This window comes from Natator depressus, chromosome 13, assembly GCF_965152275.1.
Source record: "Natator depressus isolate rNatDep1 chromosome 13, rNatDep2.hap1, whole genome shotgun sequence".
NCBI classification, from domain to species: Eukaryota; Metazoa; Chordata; order Testudines; family Cheloniidae; genus Natator; species Natator depressus.
The window spans coordinates 1,381,922-1,406,325 of record NC_134246.1 but is presented as its reverse complement, the minus strand read 5'-3'; the positions used below and the strand labels follow the sequence as shown (position 1 = coordinate 1,406,325).

The 24,404-nt window shown below is 54.7% G+C and overlaps 1 long non-coding RNA gene across 1 annotated transcript; it reads right to left on the bottom strand.

The window, feature by feature from the left end:
- Positions 1-341: 341 nt before the first annotated feature.
- LOC141997228 (uncharacterized) lies at positions 342-15,605 on the bottom strand. Its single transcript, XR_012641693.1, has 5 exons — positions 15,150-15,605; positions 8,415-8,557; positions 2,834-2,939; positions 2,219-2,447; positions 342-1,206 (listed from the first exon to the last, which is right to left on the bottom strand). It is a non-coding gene; the product is annotated as an uncharacterized LOC141997228 (long non-coding RNA).
- Between the last annotated feature and the right edge of the window lie 8,799 nt (positions 15,606-24,404).

The window sequence follows — 24,404 nt, the reverse complement described above, 5'->3', positions numbered from 1 at the left end:
GTGCGCTGGGAAGAATGGAAAGGCAGAGGGTGAAACCATGAAGCACGGGACAATGCAACTGTCTTCAGTGACTAGAGCCTCTCTTGGACATGTTCCCATCTCACACTCTGCCTGGCCTCACAAGGCTCCAAAACCACCTTATTGCTGTCTGCAAAACTGAATTCTGTCCAAGCTGCTGCAGGGCAGGATTCAATCATGCAGTGGTTTTATCCAATAAAGGGAGCTGGAGCATGGGGACAAAATAGCAAATGAAAAACAAATACAGAAACAAAACTGAGTAAAAAGAAAACGCCAGGGGACAGTAGGGCTGGAGGAAAGCAATGTGCCCTTGGTCCTGGTTCTGAACTGGAGCCTGGTCTGGATACCAGGAGAGAGCGGCCAAATGCACTGAGAAGGAGAAGCATTCTTCATGCAGGAGGGAAGGAGTGTTGATTCATAGGCTCATGACTGAGAGTTTCCAAAGGAGCACAGCCATGGGCCAATCCATCCCTGGTACAAATCCCCTAAAGACAATGGGGTTACTCCAGAAATTATATTGGCCCCACTTCTGTAACAAGTAGGTCAGCTGCTGGAAGAAAGGCAGTGTGTCTAGCAGATAGACCAGAGGACTAGGAGCCAGGAGACCTGGGTTCTATTCCTACTTCTCACTGGTTTGCTGTGTGGCCTTGGGCATGTCACCTAACCTCTCTGAGCCTCAGATTTCCTCATCTGTAAAATGGAGATAATGCTATGTACCCACCTGTATGGAAGCACTTTGAAATCCCCAGCTGAAAGGCATGGTAGAAAGGCCAAGTACAATTCAACTAAAGGCTTGGGGGAGCGGGGCCTCTGCTGTCTACCCCTGAAAACCCAGCGAGTCAGGAGCTCCCTGCATAGCCTAAAACAATGTCTCTCAGTGGGGGATGTATGTGTGGTTTGCTTGCAGAGAGAAGCTGCTTCCCCAGACAAAGGGAAAGGCTAGGGCTGTCCAGGGACTCAGCATTCATACCCCTCCCGCCCTGGCGCCGACCTCAGTGACTTAGGCCCTGACCCTGCACGTGGCTCCCCACAGGCAGAGCTCTGTGCCTATGCAGAGCAGCTTGCAGGATGGGGGCCTTGATTCATCACCAGCAGCTAAACAGCTGAGCCAGGGGGACACAAACAGGCCAAGAACCAGAGCCAGAGAGATGAAAAGCAGCTCCTGCCATTCAGGTACCAAGGTCTCACCTGGGGAAGGCATGAAAGGAACGATGATTAGTTCTCTTGGAGATGAGGGCCTCAACAGCAGCAGCATAAACCAGACAGAGCTTGCGAGCCGGCGCATGCCAAGCTCCGAGCTGCTCGGCCATAGAAAGGCCCTGCCTGCTGGTCCAGCGCCAGCTCGTCTCTGGCCAGAGAGCAGTAATAGGGTCGAAAGGTGCCAGACTTTCTGCAAAGCAGACACACACCCTGCCGGGGACTAGGCTGGGACCACCCCTCGCTTGCTTTCCTTGTGCCAGTTTACAGGCAGGTCTGCAGAGATGAAGACTCGAGGGGTGACACGGTGGCCCCTACGGAAGTCAATGGGAGTTTTTCCATGACTTCAATGGGGCTGGGACTGCACCCAAGGTGTTTAGATTCACTGAGCACAACCCTTGCTCTCCTAGAGTGTCTGGTGAGACAGATCCAGCTCGTGGAGAGACCTCTCCCTAGCAGCTTTCTGTAAGCTCCCCAGCAGCACTGGATAGAAAAGCAACACCTGGACCTGCTCCTTGCACAAGTCACTTGGCTCTGCCTGGGTGAAGGGAGAAGAGACTGTGCCTCTTTTTGTGGTGGTGCCTTAAACTAAGCCCAGCACAAAAGCAAGCAAGGAAGAATTTAACCATGAGACCAGGCAGCCTTTCTCCCTGCCACCCACCACCAGCCTCTGACAGGGCTTATTCGTTCCTCATCGTACCTTCTTGTTGCAATATGCATATTCCTGTACATGTGTACTCGAGCAGGAATAATGACCCTTGAGAAGGCTGCAGATTGCAGCCTTTGTGGCAGGCAGGGGACAGTGAGCCTTGTGGGGGAGAGGGGATCCCCAACATGCAATGGTGGCTGTTCCGCCTAGTCCACCAGCGAATGTCACTTATTTATGTTAGGACATCCTACAGCTACCAAGGAAACACACGGAAAGGTGCTGGCGACTTGCACTACCCTCCTGAAATCTTATTTCCCCCCCGCCCATGGCTCTTCCCAGAAACTCATTTTTCACCTGCAGAGTAGCTCAGCAAGCGAACGAAGCTGAGCTGGGACGCGCATTCAGCCCCGGCTTTTGGTCGTCCATCACCCAGCCGACAAGAGCTTGCTTCCCGCAGATAAAGTTATGACAAGCATCTCCAGCCCATTCTCTCAGGGGTTGCATCCACGTTTCCATCATCGCAGACATTACAAGCAATCAGCTGAGCAGGGCCTCTGACAACACATCAGGAGTGTCAACGCTGCTGCTCGGGGAGGCAGAAGTGAAGGGGAAAGGCTTCATCATGGTACCCATAAGCACAGACCAGACCATTCAGCCTAGTGGCTGCAGGTGTGGCGCCTTTCACAGCTTGCCAAAACCGTGGTTGGCTTTTGCTGTGCTCTGCCTTTAAACATCTGGTCCAAAAGACCCCCCCTGCAGACACTTCTCTCCCCTCACTCCAGCACTGTAGGAGACAGGCTGAGGACTGAATGAGACCTCGCAGGGTCCTAGAGCCTGGACTGCAGCCAGAGCCCGAAGGTCCACACTGCAATGAAACAGCCCAGTGAGCCCAAGTCAGCTGGCACAGGCCAGCCCCGGGGGCCTAATCGCAGTGTAGACACGCCCTTTGTTCTGTTTTTTTGCACTAACCTTTTATTGAATAAGGTTCTTTGTGAATCACAGAGTTCTCGTTGCTTCCTCAAGCAGCGCTGGGGCAGTGCGGGCTCCGCCCGGAGGCAGAGCAGAAATGCAGCTTCTGGAATAGATACACAGGACTGATTCTCCCTGCCCTGCCCCTCACGTCGTCATTCACCCTGGGCTAAGTAAGTGTAATATGCCACCAAGTCCAAACGGTTCAGAACAAAGCTGCACCACTGGGCTGCCTGCACGCTGCTGTCAATCAGCGCTCAGATACCTCTGAGGCTCTCTTTCACCTCCCCACGTTCAGAGTCGCTTCCCCCTCCCCCCGCTCTAGGGACACGGTCATTCCTCTAGTAGCAGAAGAGGATCGGTCAGCTCATGCAGTGATACCGTGGCCACTGAGTCCTAGCAGGGCTTGCACTGGACGACAGCAGCAGGGATGCTGGGGAGGGCCTTGGGCTGGGAGTCCGGAGACCTGACTTCTATTCCTGGCTCTGCCACTGACTTTCTGTGTGGCCTTGGGAAAGTCACTTCCCCTCTCTGGGCCTCTGTCTCCCCTCCCACCTTCTGTCTGCTTAGATTGTGAGCTCCTCAGGGCAGGGCCTGGCTCTCACTAAGTGGTCATGCAGCGCCTGGCACAGTGCGCTCCCTAGTCTCAGCTGGGGCCTCTAGCTGCTGCCATAACACCACCAGTGAGTAACAGCAGTAACAGAGACAGGCCTGAAAACCCAGGCGAGCCTTGGCATTGCACAACACCCAAGGAGACACCGTGCAGCCATTAAACTGCCAGCAGGAAGTTTTCCATGTAAATTGTTCCACCAGGACACAAGAAAGAGCTGTTGAAAGTGAGGCGTGTTTGACTGAGGTTTTCTATTCCTTTTTATATTTAAATTATTTATCATTTCCTCTCCCTCTGCTGAGTTCTTGCTTTCATTTCGGTTGTAGGCAGCATCCCTCAGACACGTGTGTGCATTAGGACAGCGGCAGATACAGCTGTTGTATATGGGCAGAGGAAGTGCTGTCAGTGATTAGACCTACTTGGAAGCAGAGGGTCAAAGGACTGGACTTGTGTTGGTACCAGCCTCTGAGCTATCCAGTGCCTCTCGTCCCTGATATTCCTAATCCCCCCTTCCCCTCGCAATGCTCAGCAGCTGCTTTTTTGCAATGGAAAGAGGGAGAAAAAAGGGAAATGAACATTAAGGGACAGCAGAGTCCAGGGTGTGAGAGAGACACAGTAAACACCAGTCCCCAAGCAGCTGTCAGCACAGAGTAGGCGTGGGGCGGGGAGGCGGGGGTGCTTTCAAATCCATCCCCTTCCACTGGGAGGAATGTGCCCGGAGAAGGAGATTCAGCCATGTCTGAGCCAGACTGTGAAGATTACAAGAGGAGGCAGCTGGATCCATTATTAATGAGAATGAGCCAGAGAGAGGGAGGGGTGTGGAAACAGGACAGGAGAACACAGGCATTTCCCAGCCAGTCATATATCTAGATGAGAGAGGAAATTGTGTGGGTTAGAGGTTCAGAGACAGCCCCATTCCTGGGTGGCAGGATCAGACGCATGCCAGCTAGTGCCTGGGCTCCTGACTCCCAGGGTAGCCTCACCCCTTTCAGGGCCAAAGGCTGGTTGCTGCAGCACAGCTAGGGAGGTAACCACCACTCAACTTCCTTCTCTGCAGCAGACCCTGAGGCCAAAGACCGCTCTGGCGGATCCTGCTTGGGGCTGTCCCATGCGACACGGAGAAGATGGCGGCTCAGAGATGGCCCCTGCCTTGGAACAATTTCTTAAAAGGAAAAAACAAACAAAACGCTGTCATGATGATTTCCCATCAGTGCAACTGAAGCGCCACTAAAAAACCAACAGTTTTTCTATTCAGCCCTGCTGCAACGCGGGGAGGTGCACGACACCTCTGGCAGGGGGTGAGGGGGGCGCCCCGGGGGGAAGCTACAATAAGATGAGCGCACAGAGGAGGAGAATCCCTTTTTAATTTTATTCCTAGTTCACTTTTCAATCCAGATGCCTCAAGATCTAATTCCGAATAAATAATTGTACTGAGTAACCCAGGTCCCCCGGTGATTAACTAAACACACTGAGGCTCACTGAAATTGAATTAGTGGTGTGCACTCAGCCGTTATTACCCTCCCCACATCATGAATATTAATGAGGGGTTATTAAGAAATGTAAATGATGCCTCAGGGGGTTGGGAGTAAAGGGGGGATTGCTGGGAGTTGTGGGTTGATATGACAAACCATTAGGAAAACAGCCTGATTGAAGCCACTTTTGAATTATGTCAGATCTTGCTCTTTCCCGGGTGCAGTAATGTTTCCGGATGCGTTCGCTTTTATTAAAATGAGAAAAAGGGAACAAGTTATAATTGGAATGTAAAATTAGCATTTGCAAAGCAGTAAATCTGCAGCAACTAAGAAATGTTTTGCTGGAGTGTGGTGCGGGGGGGGGACACGCAGCAGGGGGGAGTGTCTCTCTCCTGCTAGGTCTGTGTCTGCCTCAGAAGAGCTTTCAGTTTTCCCGACCAGGCAAAAGCAACATAAACAATTTTTCTGGAGTGAGAAGTGCTGCACAGTGGAGAAAAATCAAGTTTCCAGCGAGATGTTCTCTGTGCACACGCACAGCCCCCCCCCCCCGATCCCACCCTGCTGCACCCTCTTCCACAGAGAATCTCAACCCACTTTGCAAACAGGAGTCAATCAAGTCTCCCAACAGCCTCTCCCAGAGGGAGGTACCAGCATCAGTGTCCCTGTTTTGGAGAGGAGCAAGCAGGCTGAGAAGCTAAGTGGCTTGCCTACCTCTAGCCAGGCAGGAATAGGACACAGGAACTCTGCCTCCCCAGTCCCATTTCGACCCCTGCACCACACTAACTTGCCCTTTCACTGAAGGGCACTTTTAGGCCAAAATGTTTGAAAGTGGCCACTGATTTTGCCCATTTGCTGGAGCCCAGTGCAAGCTGCTTTGGAGTTCTCCAACTGGGCACCCAAAACTCGAAGTTATGTAGGCCACAGCCAACATGCTCCATTCTGCTGCGCCCGCCCTGAACTCTCCCTCCTCCCAGGACCCCTGAGAGCAGTCAACAGGGACGGCTGGCCTGACTCCCTCGTCACTCCCAGCAACCTCACTCCCTCAGCCACCCTGCCCAGTCAGTCCCCACCTCTGCCTCTTCATTCACTCCTGGATCTCATCCACCACCGTCCCCACAGGAACCATCACAGGAATAGAGCCACGAGGCCCCAGGCGACTCACCCCAACCTCAGTGCTGTAGTACCCCATACAGATGTCCTGCTGCCTAGGGGCTGCCTTTGGAGGTGACTCTCACAGATGGGAGAGGTTCAGCTCCCAGGGACCCTCCTAACCCCAGGGAGCAGCTTCTGCCATAGGCAGAAGGGAATTCATTGCTGCACTGAGCCCCGTGTTGTCCTACCCTGGACATCACCCTGGGCCTCGCTTCCATGGGGCTGAGAAGGAAGTTAATTTCCTGTGTCAGACCTCCCCTGAACTGCTCTAAAACTATGCCAGCCCCATCTGCAAGAGATCACACCTGCCCAGAGGCTGGCATGACTGAATCAAGGTTCACAGCTTATCCCATTGCTGTCCCATGGCCCGTTGCTGTCTTTGTACGAGTGAATTGACGGCTGGTGACAGGCGTTGGCTTGGCTGGCTGCGGGGCATCAGCTCAGACAAAACCCTCTGCTCGCTGCAAAGCTGGGCTGTCTCCGTTCTCATTCGCCCCCCTGTGGTCCTGAGCCCTAACTTTTAGGGAGGAGAGGCAGCTTATTCCCTCTTTGGTCGCTGTGCCGAGACTGCCAGCAAAGGGGTCAGGCAGTTCTAGACACAGGGTGGAGCCCTTCCCAGGTCAAGGCCACCAGTGGGTGTTATGTTGCCCCCATGGCTGGGAGTCCTTGGGGCCTAAAAGCTGCAATGTTCCAGCTCAGTTCCATGTAGGAACAATAATTATATCCCAGGCTGGAGGGCAGGGAAAGCAGGAGTCACTGGGGACCAGCTCTCCCAGCCGGATTCTCCATTGCTCTCAGTGGGACCAACGGCGCGCTCGACACTTTTGGAAACCTGCCCTCGCCAATAGGTGCCTAAGTGGGCACTGAGCTCTTTGGCCAGGTCGCTATAACTGACTTCCTTAGAACCCCCTGGCAAGCCGGGGAATTATTTGCTAGCCAGAAAGGGCTCTGCCTTTGGGTAGGAGCCAGCAGCTGCATTCTCCCTGTCAGCTCCATCCCATTCCTGCTTATAGTTCAGCATGGTTGGCCAGGAAAGAGTCAATGTGATAAAACTCATGCATTTTAACAGGTTTCTGCAAGCTACTCCCCGCTCCATGGAATAAAAGCTGACAGGTGCGGTTGAGTTAATCAGAGTGGATAATAGAGGGAAAGAAAGAAATCTCAGACCAAATTGCTTCAGGAAAAAAAAGAAGAAATCATGAGACTGAGCTCAAAAGTATCCAATTAATTTGTGGTGAAACTTAAAGGACCAGCACCCTCCTTTCAGAAAACCCAGCACTGGCAAGAGAGTTTGTGGTCAGGTGCAAGAAGAAAGAACGGAATAGCCGTGGTCAGAGCCACAGATGCAATGAGCCTGCAGAGATCTGGCTGGCTCCTTTGCTGGGTAAATGGGCCACACCCTAGCTGGTGGTTTTGAGGATCTAATCCCAGCAGCCCACCTCTTCCCCCACGCACAAAGCAACCCCCAAGTCAGAAACAGGCAGAGGCCACCTCCACTAGGGACACAAGCTGAAAACGCAGCAGCACAAACGGTCTCGGTCTCCCCCTCCCACTACGGCTTTGGGGTTTCACCTACACCTATAACCTGCGGTGCCGAACCCAACCCTCCCCTCAGCCACCTTCGCAAGAGGACAGGAAAGCTGAGCTGAAGTTAACCCCTTAATTACCAGATAGCGCCCCTGCTGCACCTGCCACATCCACTTCTGCCGGGCACAGGCTGGTCCAAAGAGAAGGGTGCACAGTGACTGCTGAAGCCAAAGCAAACCCTTCCAACATGACTGTTGGTAAGGTGGCAGCTCCCAGCCCCTCCTCCTGTGGTGTGGACTCTGCCCAATGACAAGGTCTAAAACACCCAGGCCCTTATCTCAGTTGTATCTGACCCTATTGCCGGTCCAAAGGGGGAGTGGGTTTCTAGGGGGTCTGACCCACCTCCTGTGCATAGAAGAGCATTGGGTTCTCACTAGAGCCAAGTGAACTACTGGTGTAAAATCCCAATCCCCGGGAGACTCCCCTAGCTTGGGGCTTCCTTACAGACTTGACACTCTGCCCAGGTGCACTGGAAGGTTTGTTAGTGCTGTGAGCCCATTGACAAACTGATCCAACCTGGACTCGGTTCCCCCTTCCCATTGGAACCAGCAGTTTCACAAGGGCTGAGTGCAAAACCAGATGCAACTCACCCCGTTTGTCCGAGCTTCGCTTTGAGCTTTTGGGGTTCATTTGATCTCAGAACTTGGGACGGTCCCAAGTCACGACATCCCAAGCTGGGCTGAGCTTCCGCACAGTTCAGGGCAGCTGGTTCTGGGGGCATGGGGCCAACCTGGAGGGGAGCTACAAAATACAAACTCACCGACAGTCTGAGAGCGAAGCACAGCCAGACGAATCCTGCGCTCAGTGACCCCAGGTAAAGCCAGCGTCTCTCTGCTTGTAGATGAAGGTGCTCTGGACTCACTAGCGTAACCAAGCAGAGAACCAGGCCGCAGGTTTGATCAGCTGCACAGAGAGAAACCAAAGCAAACGTTCATACAACCATTGTGAACCCAAACTGCTGGTCCTTCCCGAGCCCAGTCAGAGCCACCACCTCAGGGTGAGGGCGCTAGGAAAGAGCAGGTTCTCTCAAGTGGCTTGGGGCTGACCGGTTCTCCCAGCCTCTGCCCAGCCAGGCCCGCAGGGACAGGAGGTTTACAGAGCCCTGCATGTGAAGAGGAGGTTGTTGTACCTTTTCTGCCCTGACCCCATGCCCCTGCCCTCGGCACAGCACACATCCTGGGGCTTTCCCTGAGGAGAATTTGGTTTTGGAAGATCAAATGTGAATCGTCCGGCTACACGCAGGCCTTTGGAAACCCAGCCTCTCGGGCACCGGGGAAAGGAGAAGTGTCCCTCCAGGCCGGCACGGGGCTCTGCTGGCAGAGCAGTATGGAGCACGCATTGGGACGAGCGTGGCAAGGAGACTACAAGGTAATCCCTCCTGCTCACAGCTGGGCTACAGGGATGCACTTGGTGGCCTCAGAGGAGTCTCGGGTTTGCCGTTCTATTAAAATAACAGACGACTCTTTCTCTCTGTGGCTATCAATGGCCTATCCATAATGAGCACTAAACCCATCACTTAAATGTCTTTTAGGAGGCTGGGCTATCAGACAAGTTAAAAAATGTGCATTTAATGTAGTCAAGCCCCATTACAGCGGCCGATGGAAATCTGCTGGCATTATTGCAGTTTTATCACTGATAAATCAGACGGCCCAGGAAGGCAAATGCATATTGGAGTTTGTTAGTATTCAGGTCTCTGCGCACTGATAGCTTCATAACTCCAGACTCGCCTCTTAATTGCACCCGTAAGTGTTAAAATTACTGAAGGGTAAAATGCAAATAGGCTGTAACCTTTCCAGAGTTCACCCCCAGAACCGCCACACGGGGCTCTGCAGAGAGAGGCATGCGGCTTTCTTTTTTCCCCCTCTTTTATAATTGCTAAAAGAGCTAGGAGGTGATACCACTGCAAGACCCTCATTATGGGAGAGAACAAACCCTCTGTTATTGCATGTGAGTGCCCCAAAAAGGGAAGGAGAAAAACAGCAAAGGGCCTGTTCCGTAATCCTCTAGCCAGGGCTGACTGGGCTGTGAAAGCTGCTACCCGAGTTTGGCCGGAGCCTGATCTGGCTTCGGGAAACATGGCGCACCATCCAGCTCTGAGAGTCCTGCCACGGAGGGTGGAGAGCCCAGGACCCTGCCTGGGCAGATAGCGCATGGGCTTTGGGGTCCAATTTGCAAAAGCATCAAAGTGATTTAGGAGTCCAAGCCCCACTTCCAAAATTAACTAAGACCTGGTTTACACTAAGTTGGTTTAACTACGTAGGTCAGGGGTGTGAAAAATCCACACCCTGAGCAATAAGCTGACCTAAGTTCCCGTGCAGACAGTGCTAGCTGTCGCCTCTTGAGGAGGTGGAGAACCTGCGCTGACGGGAGAGTCCCTCTTATCGGCATAGGCAGTGTCTATACTGAAGCACTCGCAGCTGTAGCGTTCTAGGTGTGGACAACCCTTAAGGCACGCAGGAGCCTAAATCTCACTGAAAGTCAATGGGAATTAGGTTGCTACAGTCTGGTCTACACTAGACTGTCCTGATATAACTACGTTGCTCAGGGTTGTCTGAGACAGTTACACCGATTTCACCTCCCATGTAGACAGTGCTGTGCTCTCCCCACAGACATAGCTCTCTCCTGTCACCAATGCCGCGTTTTAAGTGTAAACCTGCCCTGAGTCTCTCAGGCCTTGTCTACCTGAGAAGGTTTTTTCAGTGTACCTTAAGGTGCGACTTTAAGCCTGATATCATGCTCCATTTGCTAGAAGGGGGCCTTTTTCAGCTTAGCATCTGTCACTTGGGAGGCTGGTGAGCTGAAAAAAGCCACTCACAAATGGAAACAAGAGTGGTGGTGTATTAATTTAGATGGGATACATGGGCCAATCACTGTCCAGCATTAAAGAAAGTCCAGGGTTTGGAATTCAGAGACCTCAGCCTGCTCAGCACCGTGGCAAACACCCCAGGAAAACTCCTTTTAACCTTTTATAAAAGCTACAGAAGAGAAGGGAAAACAGTTAAAGCCTTTGAAACATAAAGCATTAAATAAGGCTTCCATTTTAACCCCATCCTTTGTTCCCTGTCCCTGTAGCTGGGGAGGGTTTTAGAAGGAAACCCCTTGTCTGACCATCTTTAGCTGGTATCAGGGACGGCAGTAACTGTCCTTTGGGGAAAAGAGCAGTGAGCTGAGATGGGCTGGGGCTGCTGCTGCTAAAGTCTGATCCCATTTCATCCCAGGCGTGGTTGGGATCCAGCTGGAGCCAGCAAAGGTGGCGATGTCATCTGGGTCCCTCCCTCCAGCCCGGGCTGGTCAGGACACCTCTCAGGATCAGGACAATGGAGGCCTGGGGTCGCCAGGGGTGGCAGCCATGAGGGTGAAGCTTGCTCCAGTAGCCAACTTTCTCCCCAAAGTCTTTTTCTGTAAGGCCCCCCGAAGGCAGTGCTGGGGGGAACAGCCCAGTCCCTCAGGACTTTGTCTACCAGTTAGGCCTAGTTTCCAACCCACCAGTTTGGTTAATTGATTCTTGGTTCCACTTTTCTTATTTACCAGGCATGACCCTAATACAGTCCCTGAGTTCTAGCAGGAGGCTGGACTAACTCCAGACTAACTCCGTCCGTCTCCCTCTTCCCCACCAGCGTTGGTTAGCGTTGGTTATGGTGACATCTGAGGAATGTCCATGAACTTTTCACAGGTGAGCCCACTGGGTAAAATTGGAGCCCCAGTTATCAGCAGTGTCTCGGGGGACTTCACGGGGGTAACTAGATCGCTGTAACTGGTAAAACTTTCCCAGGCAGACCAGGCTACAGCCGCTGAAACGTTCCCCGGATTTCATACTGTCACGGAGTCCCTGGGCGATGCTCTGGACCTGCTCCCTGCGAAGCCAGGCAGGACTCTGGGGAAGTCTCCTTTCTGGGAGCAGCCTGTCTGCAGGGCACACAGCTCACCCAGCTTCCACCTTCCTGGGTCTGACCTCGGAGCATTCAGCCTCCTCTGCCCCTCCATGCGCTTCCCCCAGCGAGTCCGCCCAGGTGGGCTCCTGGGGAAGCCAGAGGGTCCTGCCCCCCAACTCCGCAGTCAGACGTGACTCTCAGCCAGCCAGTAAAACAGAAGGTTTATTAGACGACAGGAACATGGTCTAACACAGAACGCCACTAGCCGTCACCTTCAGCCCCCAACTAAAACCTCTCCAACGCATCATCAAGGATCTACAACCTATCCTGAAGGACGACCCATCACTCTCACAGGCCTTGGGAGACAGGCCAGTCCTTGCTTACAGACAGCCCCCCAACCTGAAGCAAATACTCACCAGCAACCACACACCACACAACAGAACCACTAACCCAGGAACCTATCCTTGCAACAAAGCCCGTTGCCAACTGTGTCCACATATCTATTCAGGGGACACCATCATACGGCCTAATCACATCAGCCACACTATCAGAGGCTCGTTCACCTGCACATCTACCAATGTGATAGATGCCATCATGTGCCAGCAATGCCCCTCTGCCATGTACATTGGCCAAACCGGACAGTCTCTACGTAAAAGAATACATGGACACAAATCAGACGTCAAGAATTATAACATTCATAAACCAGTCGGAGAACACTTCAATCTCTTTGGTCACTCGATTTCTGATCTCAAAGTGACTATCCTTCAACAAAAAAACTTTGAAAACAGACTCCAACCAGAGACTGCTGAATTGGAATTAATTTGCAAATTGGATACAATTAACTTAGGCTTGAATAGAGACTGGGAGTGGATGGGTCATTACACAAAGTAAAACTATTTCCCCTTGTTTATTCCCCCCCCGCCCTCCACTGTTCCTCAGACGTTCTTGTTAACTCCTGGAAATGTGCTGGAAATGGCCCACCTTGATTATCACTTCAAAAGGTTTTCTCTCCCCCCACCCCACTCTCCTGCTGGTAATAGCTCATCTTAAGTGATCACTCTCCTTACAATGTGTATGATAAACACCCATTTTTTCATGGTCTGTGTGTATATAAATCTCCTCACTGTATTTTCCACTGAATGCATCCGATGAAGTGAGCTGTAGCTCACGAAAGCTTATGCTCAAATAAATTGGTTAGTCTTTAAGGTGCCACCAGTCTTCCTTTTCTTTTTACAGAGCTTGTAGGTGCAGAGAACAGGACCCCTCAGCTGGGTCCATTTTGGGGGGCAGTGAGCCAGACAACCATGTCTGTACTTCACTCCATGTCCCAGCCAGCCCCAAACTGAAACTCCCTCCAGCCCCTGCTCCTCTGGACTTTGTCCCTTTCCCGGGCCAGGAGGTCACCAGATTCCTTTGTTCTCCAACCCTTTAGCTCTCACCTTGCAGGGGGGAAGGGCCCAGGCCATCAGTTGCCAGGAAACAGGGTGTCGGCCATTCTCTGTGTCCAGACCCCTGCACACACCTGCCCTCTAGGGCTCTGCAATGATCATACACCCTTACCCCACCACCTAGATACTTAAGAACTGCATAGGGGAAACTGAGGCACCCCACACTATTCAGAGGAAACATTAAGAACAGTCCCACTTCGTCACATCTCTCCCCTCTTTGAGATCGAATTGAGCGGGGTCACTTTAGCTAGTGACCTGGGGAAGTTCGAAGCCACCAATGTTCCCATGGATGCCCCAGCATCTCTCCCATTCCTTGGCAGGAGTTACACCAGGCCCTTCCAGTTCACAACAAATTCACAACAGAAAATTTCTGGCTGTTAGGAACTGAAGTTTTCTTGATTAAATCACTTTCACACCCTTCAGTTGCAGTAAACTGCTTGCAAAGACTCCATGAGGATTCCTTTCCCGAGGGGCTTTTCTGTGCAACAATTCACCCCTCCCAGAAATTCTGCCCTTACCCTCTTCACCTAGGGCTTGCTCTAGAGGAACACTTTCCTGAGCCGCAACAGACTCTTTCTGGGTCTCCCTTACATCCAGAATTACCTCTGGCCCATCCGGCGGATTCCCACACAATCCCCTTTCAGGCAATCTCACAGACTTCCTAGATAAAACGTCAGAAGCATTCTCCTTCCCTTTGCCACACACAAGCTCAGGAATCTTTTCCTTCTTGCTACAGGTTTCCACACCCTCCGTAGGTAACACAATCACATCACCTTCATGCTCTCCTTGTGCCCTGGCTAGGATCTCACCCTGATTAGACAGAGTTGCGACACCCTTTCCCAACAACACACTAGCAACAGGCAAAATACAAGCACCAGAATTGTCTGGTCTCTGGGATTTTACATAGACACTAACTGGATGCGACCTAGTTACAGGGCCATTCTCCCGAGCAGACACAAACTTAGGGCCATTCCCTTCCTGGGCTTTAGCTGAATCCAGAACCAGCTCTGAGACAACTGCACTACCCTCAGCCATCACAGGCTGAAAGGCCCCTTCTGTCTGCTCCACAGACAAAGAGGAGTCGGACACACTTTCTCCTTTCCCAGACACACAGCTTGGGATTTCTTTCCCCTTGTCCCAGCACACAGGGCTGGTCACAGACAACTGCTTGGAGATCAGGGTAGCTCCCTCCACAGGCAAGTCAATACCCCTGACAGACACAGGCACGTTTCCTTCCCTGTCACAATTCTCCACCCAGCTAACAGGTAAGGTCCAGGGACACTCATCTTCCACTCTCCTCGCCTTCCCACCCTGCTGACTAGACACAGCCATCAGCTCACAAGGCTGCCTAGGCTCATCCAGACTTTCCTTACCAAGCACCTTGCCACTCCCAACAGATCCCCTGCCCTGCCTGTGTCTCCCCCCACTCAGCTGGGGTCTCAGCTCCCACTGTGCTCAGCGCTGCCCTTGCTGTCCCAGTGGGGGTAGGCAGCGAGCTCCCTGCTTTCCTCACTGCATCAGAGCCAGCGTGAGCCCCCTGAGCCCCCCCTCTCTGTCCCACCCAGCCCCAGGGGTCTGGTTACAGGCAGGCAGGTAGCCTGAGCCTAGCAGCTCCTCCCTGCTGCCAGCCAGGTCATCTACATTTTCACTGACCATTTTCCTCTCCGCCGATTGGTTCCCTGGATTCAAATTCAAACCCTCGGCAGTTACAGGAGCAAGACCTGGATCCTGCCCCAAAGAGACACAGTCACCCCACAACAGGGTCTTGCAGGTGGTATCCTGGAGAACCCCAACGGCCAGCCAGCCCGACCCCTCCTGGGTCTGCACAGGGCCATAGGGAGGGTGTGGGGCTTCATCCCTGGGACCCTCACCCAGCTGCTCAGCATCTGAGGCTGCACCACCCAGGGCCTGACAACAGTTCTCTCTGACCCAGGATCTCGCCACCCCAGGAATGTCTCCCCACTGACCATCACCTTCCGCTCCCACTGGAGGTCCGAGGGGCCTGGCCCCAGGAAACTCCACACAGATATATAGGTTGGGGTCAGGAGTGGGAGCCTGTCCACCTCCCCACCCATCGGGCTGATGGAGTCTATGGCCTTGGGACCCAGCAAGGGAGCTAGACACCGGGACTTTTCCACAGGTCCCCCTTCGTTTTACTGCTCCCCTGTCACTTACTGCAGGAAGTGCCATCCATGGGGTGCAGTAGATCCCACCGCTGCCACTAGTTGTCACGGAGTCCCTGGGCGATGCTCTGGAACTGCTCCCTATGAAGCCAGGTAGGACTCTGGGGAAGTCTCCTTTCTGTGAGCAGCCTGTCTGCAGGACACACTGCTCACACAGCTTCCACCTTCCTGGGTCTGACCTCGGAGCATTCAGCCTCCTCTGCCCCTCCGTGCGCTTCCCACAGCGAGTCTGCTCAGGCGGGCCTCCTGGGGAAGCCAGAGGGTCCTGCCCCCCAACTCCACAGTCAGACGGGACTCTCAGCCAGCCAGTAAAACAGAGGTTTATTAGACGACAGGAACATGGTCTAATACAGAGCTTGTAGGTGCAGAGAACCGGACCCCTCAGCTGGGTCCATTCTGGGGGGCAGTGAGCCAGACAACCATGTCCCAGCCAGCCGCAAACTGAAACTCCCTCCAGCCCCTCCTCCTCCTCTGGGCTTTGTCCCTTTCGGGGGCCAGGAGGTCACCTGATCCCTTTGTTCTCCAACCCTTTAGCTCTCACCTTGAAGGGGGGAAGGGCCCAGGCCATCCGTTGCCAGGAAACAGGGTGTCGGCCATTCTCTGTGTCCAGACCCCTGCACACACCTGCCCTCTAGGGCTCTGCAATGATCATACACCCTTATCCCACCACCTAGATACTTAAGAACTGCCTAGGGGAAACTGAGGCACCCCCACACTATTCAGAGGAAACATTAAGAACAGTCCCACTTCGTCACACATACGACCAGCTCCAGAGCCAAGGGTGCACTGGCACGGCCCAGGGAAGTGCAGAGACACATGCGCTGGTGACACCCCCCCACACACACACACACAAGGCAATGTTTTGCCTTAAGCAGCTGCTTTGGAGTGTCCCCCAGTGTGACAGTGTTTGACCGGCTCTGCTAGGAAGGGGGTGTTTGCTGGTCCCTGCCTTCGAGGGCGGCGGGGGCGTGGAAGGCAGATGCGTGGTAACATTAAAACAACATATGGCAGCACTAAGAAGACTGCTCTGAGCACAGCCACCCTGGCAGTGATGCCAACCCACGCTCTCTCAACGGGCATCCTGTAACCTGCAAATCACTGGCAAGGAAGGTGGGAAGTGAGATGTTTCTCCTGTGCATCCCCAACTCCATCACTGCCAGCTGGACCCGCTACCCTAGATCTCAGCCCTCCCTGGTACTGCACCTGCAGGGCTAGATTAGGCATCCAGCTCGACTAATGCAGACGCCTGGGGCTTGCGGCAGCGTCAGAGAGGTCAGTTCTTCTCCCATCACCTGGTGCAGCATCGGTGCAGGTTCTAGTGAAGAAAAAGCCCCTCGTTTCTGAGGGATGCATCCAGTTACAGCCCAAAATACAGAACCCACTGGGAGGAAGCCTCGGTCCTGCTGCAGGGGAGACTTCAAGGGATCCCCCCCTTGCAGCATAGGAGCAGCCCCTCCTAGGTGCCAGCACAGGGGCTGGGGCAGAAGGAAAGAGGGTCCTCGTGCTCTAGCTGTTCTCAGCTGACAGAATGGGCCACAGGGGCTCTTGCATCTGGACTGTTTGTCAGGGCCCTGTAGCGGGAGCAAGGCCAGCCAGGGCAGCCCATTGCTGCTGCTCAGCCTCCCTGTGCTGTGTTCGGGCCTGGCACACCCAGCCCTCGAGGCCAGTCCGGGAGATCCAGGCATTTGCCTGCTCTAGGTATGGCCCCCCCGTCGGTATACATCCCGCAGCCAGTGCCTGCTGCCTGGCCCCAGAGAGGATGGGGTGGGGGGTGACAGGTTAAAGGAGCAATTAAAGAGACATGCCCCTAGTGTAAATTCGAAGAGGCGGGTTGTGACTTGGGAGCAAGTCTCGGCTGCCCCCATGGGGCTGAGGGTTTCGGTGTGTTCTTCCCGCCAGCTTCAGCACCACCTCGCAGATGAAAGGTCAGTTTCCAGCCAGAGAGCAGCAGCAGCAGGTCAGGAGAAGCGAGGCACCGGACAGCAATTACCGGGAGGGGAGGGGGCAGGACTGCCAGCCCCTTAGCCTGTGCACACCCGCCTGGCCCACTGCACCCCAGGCCACCCCGCAGTGGGTAAAGCGGAGGGGCTGGAGTGCCAGCAGGCCCCCGTCCTCCCAGCCTGACCCCAGGCACGGGCAGGGAGGGAGCCAGCGGTGGAATTAAGGTTAATGAGAATTTTATGAACCTGCAGTTCCACTCTGGGAGAGGAGAGAAGATTGGAATCCCGGCTAATTAAAGGGAGCTGACCTGTGAAATCCGCGGGCTGGAAAGTGTCAGCAAAGAACAGGGGGGAGGGCGAGGAGCAGGGAGAACAGGGGGGAAGGAGGAGGCATGGGGGAGGGGAGAGCGCGCGGAGAGGAAAGGGAAGGGAAAGCGAGAGAGGGAGGAGAAAGGAAGAGAAGAGCCCTGAGGGGGGCAGGGAAAAGGAGGTTAGGGGAACAGCCATGCGGGGGCCATGGCGCTCCCCCCGCTGCAGAGCAGCCCCTCGCTTGCCCAGGAGCCGCCCAGAGTGCACAGAAAGGGCATCGCAGCATCTCCCCATGCCCGGCTGGGAGGGGGGATGCCAGCTGGGGGCACAACAAAGCGCTGCCCAGAAACGCAGGGTGGCAGCCAGGGATGGGAAATACCCAGGTCCAGAAATCCCGCTGTGCTGGTAACAAGGCCCCCGCCCTGGACATCAGCCCCACCTATGCCTGCCCCACACTGTCCTGCCGGGAACAAGGGTCACGCCCTGGGGTGGCGCTGTGTCGGTGGGGAGCCGGGGAACCAGTGCTAGGGCTAACGGCCACAAGGAAAGGGAACACCTGGTGCCCCAGGAGGTTTTACGCTGAGGCAGCTGGGGCTCGACCCCAGGCCATGCTGGAGCAGGAGCGCTAAGCGTCAGCACGCGGGGCTGGATGGGGCTGGTCCCCTGCAGCAGCACTGTCTGAGCCCAGCCCTGAGCGTCACAGGTTGGGCCAATCCCCCACCTTGGGCACTGACCAAACTGCTGTGAGGGGATCCAGCTGCTGGAGTCTGAACTGAGCCGAGGCCATGCCTGGCTTGGGGTCTCCAGACACTCTTGGGGTGCAGCTCTAACACCCCCTCCTGAGAGCTGAGACTTCACTGTCCAGCTGCCCAGGGTCCAGTGCTGACCCCCAGACACTCCCACAGCTTAAACACCCCCACTTTCTGAACCCTGGCCACGTGGGTGCTCTGGTCACAGGTCAACTCTTCGAGAGCATGTGGTAGGCACAGGCCATCACACATAGTCAGACTTCGCACAGGATCCTAACCGCCATTGCTCTCTGCCTAATAGCACAAGAAACAGATCTGCACAAAAATATAAACCCTTCCCCTATTTCCCTGCCTCGGCTTCTGTACCCTCCAGAGCATTCTTTGGGCTGGGCTCCGGGTCCTCTGGGGATGTCCAGGCCTCCTGCTACAGTTCCCGGTTTGACTTCTGAACCCTGGAGCCTCGCTTGGCCAGCTTGTCTTCACCTTGGTTGGTCCCGCAGCTAAGCCAGGTCCCATCTGCTACAAAAGCCAACCCGGCTCTTCCCCACCTGCCCAAAACTTCCGGTGTGGCTTTCTCACTCTTCCCCAGGAGTCCTCTTAACACCCTGCTTTGCCCCTCCATCGGGGAATTTTCCATTCCCCCTCTTGAGAGGCTGGCGAGCACTGGTTCTCTCAGCGTCAGCCACCTCCCTTCGCCTACCAGCTGAGTGGTCAGGGTGCAGTCATTAAGGGTAATTGCTCTCTGTTGCCCCTCGTCTAGTGGGCCCGCGCTACCAGCCCACGGAGGAAATCCACGTTACAGGAGTGTTAATAGCAACAGCTTCACAATAGCAACCAGAACACATAACTGGTGCAGAGCCAGCCCCCAAACAGGGGTGAGCTGTACCTGATCCCCAGGCAGCAGAGCACGAAGTGAAACCCCTACCTGGGAGCACGAGGGGAGCTAGGGAACGCGGAAGGGGAGAGGGGAAATCGAGGGTGGCCGTTTACAGCTGTCCTGTGTTGATTGCATTGTGCTGGGTGCTGCACGCACCCAGAACAGCACGATGGTCCTTGCCGCCGTCGGAGGAAGGGCTGCGACCCCTCCAGTCTCAGGGCACGAGCTGACCCGGAGCCAACAGGGAGAGACGGCCCCGCTGGGCAGCCGACACCCTAAGGAGATATTTGGGGTTCTTTCACCTTTCTCCAAGACAGCGGACTCTGGCCACTCTCAGAGAGCAGGCCCAGGCGGAGAGCCTGCCAGTCACTCCGTTCCAGCATCAGCTGAAAGGATGGTGGCAGTGTCCGCGTTGACGTGGGTTCGCTCAACAACCAGCCCAGTTTAATCCTCCCAGCTCCGTCCTTCCTGCTGCACCACGCAGTCCGTGCCCCCTGCCACCTGGCTATAGTGCAGGCTGCCACGGTCTGGGGCCTCTGCCCCTCCACCAGGGGCTGAGTGACACAGAACCGAACCAAAGGGGGCTCAGCACAAAGGGAGGCTGCGGATGAGAGAGGGGAAAGGGGACAAAGCTGGAGAAAGTGGGGTTTGGATGCTGCCTGTTCTCATTGGCAGTTTGGTTCCCTGGCACCGCTGCTCTGAAGTGCGGCCTTATTTAGAGCTCTCCTTCCCTGATCTAAACTCCACAAAGAGTGACGATCAAAATTAAAGATTTCTCCAGAAAGCCAGCCTGGGGGAAATCATTGGCGAGGCCACTGGAGATTTCCCAACGTGACTTTTAAATTAAAGGAGAAAAGAATTTCTTTAATTTGGTTGCGTACTTGGGATGCAGCTCACTGGGCACGTTATTAACCAGCTCTGCAAATGCTCCTGGAATTCACTCGCTCTCCAAAGTACCAATTGATCTAGTAGGCAGTTTCCCCCCATGCTCTGAAGATGGTTTTGCTAAGAGAGGGGGTTGAAAGTACAGTCCTATTCTGGCCACTTCCTGCATATGGACGTGTGTGTGTGTGTGAGTGCGCACACGCAGAGCCGTATGTTCTAGGCCCGCCTGTACCCTCAGCTGCCCATGTGCAGAGAATAGAGATGGCACGAGCCAGGGAATGAGCTCTCAGCCCAGACTGGAGCACCAGGTCTGAGCCCAGCCAGAGCTGGGGAGAGTTTTGTATTCAGATATTTCGTCAATTTCAGCCCCATGTGCACCGATGTGCACACAGTACATACATGTAAATATGTTTGCAGGCATGCACAGGCGGCAGGCGTGTTGTCAGTGCGTGCGTGTGAGCAGCAGGCCGGGGAGAACCTGCTCTTGGAGCCTCGCAGGCTCTTTTGTATGAACAATGTTTGCAAAAGTTGTTCCAGATAACTAAGCATTTCCCCCCACAAAGCTTGTTCCCCAGGTCACGGGAAGCCTGGCTCCACTGGAGAGACTGAGAAGCCCCCTCAGCCACGGGGACACGAGCGGGTGCCCTTTGGCCATTGCGCCCAGGGTCTGGGAATTAAGTGTCATTGTCCCCCTCAGTGCTCTCCCACTCACTGCCCAGCTCCGTCCCCCTCCCGCTCTCTACTTTTCCCTCCCAACACAACACCCTGCTCTGCTCAGCCCCTCCCTGCACTGGCGCCCCTGAGTGGCTCAGAAAGGGAGCAGCTGGGGTGGAAGGAGAACTCCCTGCTCCTTTCCCTGCCCCCCCCCAGAGCCCCAGAGCTCTTTGAACTGGGCTGGCACTTCTCATCCCTTTGATGGGCTCCTGGCTCCGTCTAGCGAGGAGTAAAATCTTCCTTTGCAAATGAAAGAGCTGACAGGCATCAGGTTAAAGAGAACAGAGCTGCCATGGAGGCCAGGCCTGCGCCGTGCAGCAGGACGCATCCCACAGCTGCCTCTCCATGAGGGGGAGGGAGTTATGGGGAGAGGTTCAGCTGCTTGCGGGGTGAGTAAAGGGCCCTGGGTCACTGGTTCAGTTCTAGCCCAGTTCCAGAGGTCTTGCGAGATAATGGCTTGTCTCAGTCTGGCCAGCCCAGTTGGCACAAGTAGAGAGGCCAAGGGCTGAGCAGGCCACAGAAGCAGAAGAGCTGTCTGCCCGGCGGAGGGGACGCATAGGCAGGACAGTGTGGTGTGGGGAGCCTGCTGTGGCCCAGGCCATGTCTGTCTGTGGAGAAACACAGGGCTGCCCACTGGGCACCATGCACCAACCAGCAGAGAATCTGCATCTGCTTCCACAAATGAACGGCCCGTATTGCCCTGAGTGCCCTCCACCCAGCGCTAGAGTCCTGCAGGGACACAGCAGGAACAGCAGATTGGGAGACCAGCCCTGAGAGCCACTCGCGGGACTTTGATCCAAGAACAGAGGGCAAAGGATGGCACAGCGAGGGAGACCTGAAGTGGGGGACAGCAAAGGCTCTGCTATTCAACTCTCTCACAATACAACAACGAAGCAGCCGATCTGAAACTCTAGAAAGGAAATAATCTTTCGTACATTGCATAACTAACCTGTGGAACTCACTCCCCCTTGATAGCCTTGAGGCCAAGAGCTTAGCAGGGCTCAACACAGGATTAGGCTGTTATATGGCAGAGACAATCAGCAACTGTGTTACATAGCACAGGGGATCCAATTTCCCCCGCTTCCAGGCACAGACGACCACAAATTGATGCCTGCTGATGGGAACAATTTAAATGTTCTCCCCTCACAAACAGCTTGAGTCACACCCTCCCAGGCACACCCCCCTCTTACTCTCAGCAGCCCCTCCCGGCAGCTCCCAGCTGTTTGCTGCTGCCTCTCCCCGCAGCTGCAGCTTGCCAGCTCCAGGAGCTGCCGCACAGGGAGGGGGCCCAGCTGGCAAACACTGGCAGAAATTTGGGGGGGGCATGTGACCCTGCGTGCCCCCCCCATGCGTCACCTCTGCCCTGCCCTGCAATTCCAGCTGTGACCCACCAACCTGCTCTGAGATGTCGGGTCCTCAAATGGTGAGTGTCTCTGTCACCTTCAGTAAGAATGCTTTGCTGATCCAGGTTTGTTCTCAAACCCATTGTTCTTCTAAGGAGTTCTACCCCGCCCACTCCTTCTCCATGAGCAATAAGCTTCCCAGACTGAAGGGGCTCCAGCATGGGGCTGGGGGGACCTCAGAACTCTCCCGCACTGGGCCCCAGCACCAATTTAACCCACAGCCATTTAGAAACCAATTTGGTGACCCGGGTGCAAACCCTTGCTCTGGATAGACACAATTCAGATGGCGAGCTCCCTACTTCCATTTACCTTAAACAGGTTATTTACCAACCTAAGCAAAATTGATACCGGGCCCTCCTAACCCAATACACGAGAAACCACCCATGGCTGGCACAGAAATAACAGGGTGAATCACAACCCAGCCCCTTATTTGGTGCACGGCCACGTGGAGAGAAACCCTCAGTCCTCGTGTCCCAATGATGCCTGTGAACATTTACGGGGAGGGGCTGCCCCCAAACTCCCCTCTCACTTCCAGCCCCTCTCCCAAGATGCATCCTGTCTAAATCCTTGCGGCCTGATTCTCCAACCCTCCATCCCTTCCCCGAGCACAGCTTTGGAGAGAGCTTCATGCCACCTTTGCACCTCCTGCTCTTCCGAGGCTATGCAGACCCTGCCCAGGCCCTGGTGCAAGTCGGAGCTGCTCCAGGGCTGCCCCGAGCCCCCTGCCATTTCACTCGAGTGGGCGCTCGAATACGAGCTGGGGTAACAAGGAATTTTCACTGCTTGAGCCCCAGTGGTCACTGCATCGCGAGATAGCGTCAGACACCCCACCCCATGGTTACAGCAAGTTACATTAGCTGTGTCCGAGTGTCAGGGGGGGCCACAGGGTCTTCCCCCCCCCGGCCCTGCCCCCACCTGAAAGGAGCTCAAAGGGTGTCTTTCTTCTCTCAGAGGCAGCACTGACCCACTGCGAAGGGACACGGCTGTTAGTTTCTGGCCCAGTCGTAAATCGGAGATCCCCGGTTAATCCCAGAGCCTCGGCCAAATTCCAGCTCCAATCATCCCCACGCTCCTGTTGCCTTCTGTCGCCCACCCTCCAGGGTCGGGTGCTAGGAGGCCTGCAGGTGAGAAGTCCCGCTGCACTGGGAGCGCTAGCGGCTGGCGCTAGTGACGGTGCCCCTGTAGCACCAGGGACTGCACCCTGAGCACCGTGCCCTGCACAGCAGAGGCCTGGCCCTGCATAGAGATGCCCTGAGGACTTCAGGAGGCCAAGTCCTGCCCTGCGGGCAGCGCCCCTGGGCCCGGCCCCGTGCTGTGCAGCTCGGTCGTCTCCCCGAATGAGCTTTTCTTCTTCTTCTTCTTCCTCCCCCCTTTTAAGATGAAGCAATGAAATTATTTTTCTACTTGAGCAGTTTTCAATTTAGATTAAGGAAAATCTCTGCTCGGTTAGCGGCGTTGCAGTAAATCACAAGCAAGCAGCACTCGGCGCCTGACAGCCCGATCGCGTATCGGATGCAACCCTTTTTTCAAGTTGACAGGCTCCGAGTGTGACATTGAACGAGGGCAAAAGGCTGGGAGCGGCTCAGAGCTGGCGGCGCAGTCAAGACAAATGGCCGAACCAACCGGGAGGACATGGAGGCGGCGAGCAAGGGGAGTGACCTGCGCCAGTGCTGTGCAGGGGACGAGGGCTAGTGCTGAGGGTCAGGGGGCCCAGACCATGCAGCAGGGGCCTGAGCTCAGTGGGATCCATCCATGGAGGCCCCTGGCAGCTGGGTCAGGCCTTTAGTTCCAAGCTGCCCATCTCCCAAAGCTCAGGGCCAGACACCACAAGCAGCCCCAGGCACCAGCTCCTAACGTCCTGCCACATGAGTCCGGCCCCTGCGTCCCCAGCCGCCGATGTCCCAGTTGCGTCACTCTGGCCCCCAGGAAGCAGGAGGGGTTTTAGAAATAACGGATGTCAGGACTGTTTCTTTGCCATCCAGTCTCTGAGCTGCAGGCCACGTTCAGGTCACGTTTTCAGGCTTTTCTTTGCAGCCACAAGGGCTAAAAACATAGAATCAGAGATTCCCTGGCCAGAAGGGATCATTGGTATCATCTAGCCTGACCTCCTGCACAGCACAGGCCAGAGACCCGCCCCAGATAACGCCTAGAGCAGAGCTGTTACAAAAACATACACACTTGATTTAAAAAGGGTCAATGATGGAGAATCCACCAGGAACTTCGGTAAATTGTTCTAATGGTTAATTACTCTCACTGTTAAAAATTATGCCTTGTTTCCAAATCTGGATTTGTCTCGTTGCAATCCAGCCATTGGATCAGGTTAGAACTTTCTCTGCTAGACTGAAGAGCCCATTATTAAATATTTGTTCC